This window comes from Tiliqua scincoides, chromosome 8 (genome assembly GCF_035046505.1).
Source record: "Tiliqua scincoides isolate rTilSci1 chromosome 8, rTilSci1.hap2, whole genome shotgun sequence".
Lineage (NCBI taxonomy): Eukaryota > Metazoa > Chordata > Lepidosauria > Squamata > Scincidae > Tiliqua > Tiliqua scincoides.
Genome location: NC_089828.1, coordinates 37,174,103 through 37,182,482, shown reverse-complemented (window position 1 = coordinate 37,182,482; position 8,380 = coordinate 37,174,103). Strand labels below are relative to the sequence as shown.

Sequence of the window (8,380 nt, the reverse complement as noted above, 5' to 3'; positions counted from 1 at the left end):
ACTCTGTTGCTACCTGCTGGAAGAAGGAGCTGCTGCCTTGCTATGTATTCTACTTGAGCTCCACCAATGGCAGACAGTGATACTGCAGCTTTTTGAGTCATTGGTTGTGACTGACACAAGCAGCCAATGAGAGGTCTTCTAGCCCACTAAAGCCTTATTCTCTGGCTATGCTATTGGATAGTTCCCAACAAGCAGGCACTGCCAGTATGGTGTAATGATCAGAGTATCAAATTAGGAGCAAGGAGAGCTAGGTTTAAATCCCTTCTCAACCATGATGACCTTGGGCTGGCATAACCTCACAGCCTAACCTACTTTTCAGGGTTCTGAAGATAAAGTGGCAGAGAAACATGTGTGCTGCTCTGAACTCCTTGGAAGAAGGGCAAGGTAAAAGTGTGATGATTAAGAAGAAAAGTATGCAATGATCAGGTGATGACTGTCCTGCTTTCCTCTCTGTCAGGGCTGTACTGGTTTTAGACCACCAACCTCATTTATGGGGAAATACTCTGGGCAAAAGAGCAATGGAGAATATTTGCAGGAAGGCATGCTAGTTAATTATGTATTCAAAGATTGTTGGAAAGGAGGGGCGAATGGTCAGGGATGGGGGTTTATCTGGTTTTTGCCTGAAATGGAATTTGGAATATGTATCTGGTAAGGCAAAAGATTGTACTGCACCTTGAATGCAGAATAATATAGTCAATTTTTTAATTAAAACATTCGCTATAGCGGCAGGCTCCAAACCGCAGCCCGTGGGCCAGATCCAATATTAGAAAAAAGCTGTCCCTATGTGGCAGGGTTCCCAAGCTGTGTACCCACAGTTCCCAAACTGTGGGTTGCAGCCCACTAGTGAGTTGTAAGCCTAGTGCATTTAGCAGGCTGCAGTCCTGTTCAGGTGTTCGACTGCCACGCTGACTTCTCCCACTTCTGAATGAGCTCAGGCAGGCCCAGGCAGTAGCTGTTGCAAGGCGTACTGGGGCACTACCTGGCTGATGCAGCCAGCACTGCAGCCTGCTGCTGTGAGCCGCTGCAACCCCTTGTACTGGATGGGCCAGGAGGCATCGGCCCCTAACCTGTCAGCACAATGTTGGAGCAGAGGGACAGCCCAGGAGCAGCTGGTCTTTGCCCCAGGTAAGCAACAGGGCAGCACAGAGCATGGGAGCAGAGGGAGGCAATGGGGTGGGAGAGAGGTGGCAGAGCACTTTGTGGACTGGAATGAAGACCAGAAGTGGGTCACAGTGCTAAAAAGTTTGGGAAGCGCCGCCATAACTGGTTCAAAGCTGATTTAAAGTATCTGAACTGGTTCTCGACAGTGGCATAGCTAATGAGTGTGTAGCCCAGTGCCAAGCTCAAAATGTTGCCCTGGAAGTGATGTCACAACCGGAAGTGACATCATGCCCAGGCTTTTAAAAAAGTGAAAATTGGGAGGAACCCACCTCCTCCCCCCAGCAGTTTACCACCCACAGGGTGGTTGTGAAGACACAAGAGGTCAGAAGAAATGGGGTGGGTAGATTGGGTTCCAGGAGGGGGATGGGATTAGCAGTGGGTCCCTAATCTCATACTTTTTTCTTTTTGGTGGTCATGGCAGAAAACAGGTTGAAGACCACTGTAGCGGTCTACAAACAATGGACCACTGTGTTCAGAAAAAGCTGTTCCCACATGGCACAATGCTTTCCTTACACACCACCTCTTTTTATCTTTCCAGCCAGTCTGCTCAGAAACTTGTGCCAGATAGCTGCTTCCGCTGGAAATCAGGACGCAGAGCCTGCTGGGGTGATGGGCAGTGGGCATATGATCCACTGGTGGGTTGCAACCCACCATTTGGGAACCACTAAGTTACGGTGTATTTCATGTGGAATACACAAATACAAAAAAGTATCAAACTCTTTTGCTTGCAATGTTTATTATGAAATGAACATGACAACTATTTTACTTGCAGGCCAAAAACCCACATGGTGTTTTAAACTGCTGTTAGATTTTTAAAAAGCAGTCTTCCTGGGGGAAGGGCTCTTTCGATTCCCCAGACTAACCTTGCCTCTAGGCAGAAATGTTGGGAGTCTTCAGTCAGCTCTCAGATGACCTACTTACAGTGCAAAGAAGCCAGGCTCCTTAGCCCCTGGAAGCAGTCCTTGGACAGCTGTGTCTCCCTTGATGGTCCAGAAAGGGCATAGAGACATGTGACACATCTCTTTTCGGCTGGACGACCTTCACCAGCTCACTCCCTCAATGAGCCTTTAGCAGTGACTACTTTGTTTGCCTGTAAGGCATCGATTCTCAAACTCTCAGGGAATTTGAACCCTGCTGTAAGTTCTGAAGGGGAAGGCAGTGATGCATTCGCCAGAATTGCGTCACTGTCAAGGGGTGCAGGAGCTTGCTTCTACTTAGGAGATGGCGCAAGTCTGAGGAGACCCATTGGGGCAAGGACACCTTACCCGGAAATAAGGGGAAAAGTTTCCCCTTGCTCTAGCTGAGCCACTTTGGGCCCCCATCCCATGCTAGATATAGTGCAAGCCTCTTGACTTACCTGTTCCAGCACAGGGTAGGACTGCAACCTTAGTAACCTGACCTACCTGCCTGCCTGAGAGGGAGGAGCTTCCCAGATGACAAGGACTGACCCTGCCATGGAGACCACCAAGAAGGGGGATTCACAGATAAGTCCAAATTTCTCCGATTACTAACAAGGTACATGCAACAGCATTAAAAGACAAACAGGAAAAATGAAAACTTAATCCTACAATTACAAGTCGAGTGTCTGCTTGTTTAAATAACTTATTTTGAACTAGTTATGACTTTTTTGTGTTTAGGGGTTTCTTTTAGATTCCAGGCAACAGAAATTTTAGAGTTCTGTTCCATTTCTTTGGAATACCTCTCTGAACTGGTTTGGGAGGCTAGGGCCAGGATCTGTTTAATTTCCTTGTTATACACACCTAACATGAAGAAGTAGATCTGGTGGCAAGGTTCTCATACAGGCTTGGGGCCCAGCACCTCCTGCTCCTTAATAAACACATGTTGCTGTGCCTCCAAGGTTATCCGTAGAGTGGGAGCAGATCTCTAGGATTCTCCCACAGCAGGAGAGATGACATTAGCAGCAGGAGAGCTCAAGAGCTGCCTTTGAAACTTATTTCAAAGGATGATGAAAAGCCTGATGTTCTTAGCAGGAGGCAAACTGAGAAACTTGCCTAGGGGCATATGTTAATGTCTAAGGCCCATCACTTTTCTCAAGGGCTGCCTGAGACAGAGTCTGGAGCTCATGTTACATTAAGGCCACAATCCTTTACTAATTTACCAGAGAGTAATTAAACACAGTGAGTAAAGATGCAGTGGGTAGCATTCTGATGCATCTTTTATATTTATCCTGGATTTTGTAAATCTCTTTTTAATTCAGTTTTATACTTTTGTATTTGTACTATTGCAACCCATCAAGAGTTTAGAATGAATTGTGCTGATCTTTAAATTTATGTACGGTAAATACTATTAAGTACAGTAAATTTCAAAATAGGAAAAATGGAGGGGAGCGAGAAGAAAGCACCATAATCAAGAAATTTAAAGTTGAATTTCTTTTTAGTAGTCTTAATGGGGTATGTCATGATGAGTTTCTGCACTTTAAAACTTACCACTATGCTGCTGGTTGTCTCCCTTGACAGCATTTTGAGAACACGGTCCAAAAATGTGGCCACAGATTAATCTGCTGGAAAGGAGGATGGTGACTGTTCAGCCATTGTGCATATTATTACGGGCACAGTTATATCTTTCCTTCTTCACTTAAGGAGCTCAATGTAGCATACAAGAGTCTACCCTCTCCCACTGTATTGTTACAACAACCCTGTGAGGTAGGTTAGGCAGTACATAGGAAGTTGTCTTTTCACTGACTGGTGCTGGCAGTCCCAGATTTCAACCTCGGGGGCCCTTTCTAACCCTACCTGGCAATGCCAAGGATTGAATCTGGGACCTTCTCCATGCAAAGGAGATGTTCTTCCATTGAATCACAGCTCAGAAGCAGGGCTTTGCATGCAGAAGGTTCTAGTTTCAGTCCCAGGGAGGGCTGAGAAAGATTCCTGTTAGTCAGCTTTGGAGAGTGCTTCCACTGAGCTATATGGATTAATGAGTAGACTCAGTAAAAGCCGCTTCATGGCAGAGTGAGGATTTGAACCCAGATGGAAGATTGTCCTAGCCCAGCTTTGAAAGCAGTGCATCACATAGGCTCTTATATGCTATGTATACAGAGAAGCCACAGAATGCATGGTATTGAATGCAGAAGTCTGGGAAACTCAGCTTCTGGGAATCTTTGCTTTCAGGTCTTTTAATGTATTTTTCTTTTAAAGCAAGTTTCTAACCCTTGTGTCTGTTAACACACACTTGAACATATGTGAGTTAGGACTGTCTTTTCTCAAGAAGCCAGGGAGGTAGATGGATATCCAATGGTCAAAAGAGAGCACATCTCCTCACTCCTCACAACAGACAAAACCTGAAAAAAATGATGTAGTTTTAAAATGCAGAATAAATTATGCAAAGTGAAAGGCCAGCTACAGATTTCCATTATTTGTGCAGGTCACTGCTTTTCTTGGTACACAACTTGGATTGGAATGTTGATGTGGCATTATTTCTAATGTATAGTTACTAGTGCAAGGTCCCTGCCAAAAGGCACTTACAATGTAAGAGACCACTGCACAGCCCTGAGTAGTCTTCCCTGCAGTCAGGGAGATGAGTTCAGTGGCCTTTTAAGCATCTCCTTCCCCTTTTTGTAAGCTAATAAGCCAGCCAAATCTTGCTCCCTGCTGCCTCCTCTCTTTCCCTCAGTGGTGTTTTTATTCGTTTGCCACAGTGAACTGTTTCCGTTGAAGGTGAAGCAAGAATGCTTTGTAAGGATGGAGTGAGCTCAGTTTCTCTCCCAGAACATCACTAATGCAAGAGGTTCAACGGGGTTGGGGGGGGGGGGGGGATAACAGAAGAGACATCAATAATTAAATGCCACTCAAGAGTCCATAAGTGAAAACCAAGAGCTGGAGAGGATAGATTGAAGATAGACTCTGCCAGATGTGGGGCAGAGCTGCAGAAAGTGAGCCCCATAAATGCACAAATGTCCCGTGGGTGGGGAAAATACTAGAGTGATGTAGTGGTTGGACTAGGAGAGGTCTTAGACCCAGGTTCAAAAATCCTCAGTTATGAAACAAACTGAGCAACCTTGGGCCAGTTTCTATCCTATTTCTTAGCCTAGCCTACCTCACAGGGTTGGAGGGGAGAACCAGTGTGTTGCTCTAGGCTCCTCTGCGAGAACACAGATTTTTAAAAAGTCATCAAAAAATTAACATTACATTTAAAATGTAGGTTTTAAAATAAGATTTTCTAACTTGAGTTGCAAATGTTCTCACCCTCCCCTTGTAGCTGTGGAAGCAAAAGATTTCAGTGGATTCTCAGCTGCCAACTTATTGTTTCAAAAATACTGGTCCTGTGCCAGAAGCTGGCAGAGTGAGGATAGTCAACATTTTGATGGGTCTCTGCAGCTGTGCTTTTTAATGGATGACTTAATCAGCAACCAATTAGCAGGTGCTGATTAAAAGTTTCTCCATGCTATGAAAAGCTTCATGTACTAATTCTTTTAGACCAAAGTAGCTGTTAATGGCACAGTTATAGGGGTCTGTTGAAAAGTTGGCAGCCCTAGGCAGGCCTGGAAGAATCTGTCTGAACCAGGGGAAAATGTGGGCATATATGACTGGTGCAGCCAGGCAGGAATTTGGTAGAATCTGGAATTAGCCACTTTTCACACGTTAATTCTAGATACCTCATAGAACACATTCTTACTCCCTCAGCTGGCAAAATGCTGCTACTGTCTGAGTCAGATCCATCTGGTTTCTTTGCCAGGTAAAGAGGCAAACAACTGATGATACAACTGCACACATGGCAATAATCTGACGTGAGTCAGAAGTGACTGTCTCTATGGGATTACTGTTTATTGCTGGAAGAGACCAAAGAGACAATATTCAGAACTGTCAGCATTGTAGCAATTTCTGCATAGGGAAGAGTGGATCTCCCCAGTTCTGTTCATTTGTTGTTTTACTATAGTCTGCTTCTTCTGAACTCCAGAACTTCTGAACTAAAAGAATTTCTAACATAGAATCATAGAGTTGGAAGGGATCTAATAGGTCATCAACCCCCTGCCTTAGGCAGGAAATCCTCTTAAAGCATCTCCAACAGGTGCTTATCGAACCTCTGCTTGAATATCTCTAGTGAGGGAGAGTCCACCACCTCTCTCAGCAATCTGTTCCACTGCCGAACCGCCCTTACATGAATTGCAGTGTGCACAGTTTGCTACAGGTTTCAGTTAATTTTTGTCTTTTCCTCTTCATAATACATATATATGCACTGCTAAAACAGTGTTAAAAGCCACTGTTTGTGGCTTGATGTGATTGTATGTATGGCTGTGAAGATTCTTGATGTGGAGTTTTACAGAAGCATAAACACACAGCTGGGCACTAGCAAAATGGCATACAGAAAGAATGTTGATGCAATCATATGTATGATAAGTATCATGTTATATTCATACGTATGAATGTTGATGGAATCATACGTATGATAAGTATCATGTTATATTCATATGTATGAATGTTGATGGAATCATACGTATGATGATCACATCATGATTGCATTTTTTATAGTGTTTTAGGCATGAGTGGGTGTATATCATTAAGGGGACTGTGCTCATATGTGCCTTCCCTCGTGATCCAATTTATATCTAGGGCAGTGATTTTCAACCACTGTTGAAACACTGGGACATTGGTGTGTTGCAAATGGTCCTCAGGTGTGCCACAGGAGTTTGGGGGGGGGAAGTCATTTATTAGTATTGGGGCATGTGAGCCCCCCACCAGCAGTGTGGTGTGCCTTGTCAATTGTCAAAAAATGATAGTGTGCCTTGACAATGTTAGCATTTGTTAGTGTTCTGTGAGATGGAAAAGGTTGAAAATCGCTGATCTAGAGCCCTGCTCCAGGTGCCATGACCATCTGATGTGGGGTACATATCTGCAGACTGTTTTATGTTGGCCCCAACAACCATTAATTCCCTACTTTTGGAGGCCTGCTTGGCTCTCCTTCCGATGTTTCACATTATGTGAAATGCACCTGCCCATGCATTGAGTCCATCATTGGGGACCCTGCTTCATGTCCCATCACTGCTGACAGTGATGCGAGAGATCTTCTCCATTGTGGCACTGAGACTGTGGGACTCCCCAGGGATGCCCAGCTGACCTGGTCACTGATTGTGTTTAAGTGGATGGTGAAGACTCACCTGCTGCATGTGACATTGTATTGATGCCTGTGATGTTTCTGTCTTTTCCAAGGGATTGATGGTTGTTTTTCCCTCTTTCCCTTTGGTTTGGTTGACTTGTTTAGTACCTGTTTATTGCCTTCCAGTTTCTGTTTTGGATTTTTGTTTAAACTGACCAATGGATGGTTTTAAATTATATTATTTGCTGCCCAGCAGGGCTGGATTAAGCTAGTGTGGGGCCTATAGTATATGTTACAAAGGAGTCCTCCCCATGCCCCATTGCACCCCCTCCCTGTCTCCATCCCATCCTCTTCCCACCCTCCACCAGCCTATGCATAGCTTACCTGTTCCAGTGCAAGGTGGTCTTTTGAGAGTGCTGGCAGGCCGGCACAGGCCTTTCCACCAGTGCCTTGAACTCTTCCACTGTAGCAATGTGCTTCCCTGCGTGTTAGCAACAGCAAGTGTCAGTGGAGCATCTGCTCCCCTGGCGTGGAGGTACAATAGGATTGTGCTCACCATAAAATTTGAATGAAATTATTTATTTGTATCCTGTTATTAATGATGTCTGTAATGATTGTATACCATGCAGCGTGCAACTCCCCTGACATGAAAACGGGGTTCAGCAGCATACCTGGCTCTTTTGCTGCCCCAGGGCCATGCTTAAAAATGCCCCCCCCCCCGCCTGACCTGGAAGTAATTGTAGTGGTGTGATGGCATCACTGCAATTACTTTCTAGTACGCTCAGAGCAGGTGTGCATTGCTCAGAGTGCACCCCCCCTGCTTTTTTTTCCAAAGCAAAAGAAGCAGGTGGCTGCTCAGAGCAGTACCCATAGGCTTGGAGTGGCTTCCTCACTTGCAGATACTTGGAGCAGTTGCATGCCTCTCAGGGCAGCTACTCACGTCTTTCACTTCTTTTTCAAAGTGAAAAAAGTGAAAGATGTGGGTGGTGGCTCCAAGTGCACTTGGTGCACAGAATGGCAATGCTCCCCCCCCCACGTATACTGCCCAGGGGCACTGGCCCCTCTGTCCCTCCATCAGGTACACTAGTGACATCAGGCTGCCAAATTATGAGATGGCCAATTTCACCAGAGTCAGCTTGCCAGCATTTAGTGTAGGGCCCTCAGAAAC

General features: G+C 45.2%; 1 protein-coding gene across 6 annotated transcripts in view; it reads left to right on the top strand.

Moving 5' to 3' along the window:
- The first annotated feature begins 225 nt into the window (after positions 1-225).
- TLE2 (TLE family member 2, transcriptional corepressor) overlaps positions 226-8,380 on the top strand; it is a 72,365-nt gene continuing 64,210 nt past the window's right edge. Inside the window, exons 1-2 of one of the 6 annotated variants that reach the window (XM_066636642.1) lie at positions 226-384; positions 2,533-2,676. The gene's annotated coding sequence lies outside the window, so the exon portion shown is untranslated. Of the gene's footprint in view, positions 385-2,362; positions 2,677-8,380 lie in introns of those variants that run through there. The other 5 variants (XM_066636641.1, XM_066636644.1, XM_066636645.1 and 2 more) reach the window with 5 other exon arrangements.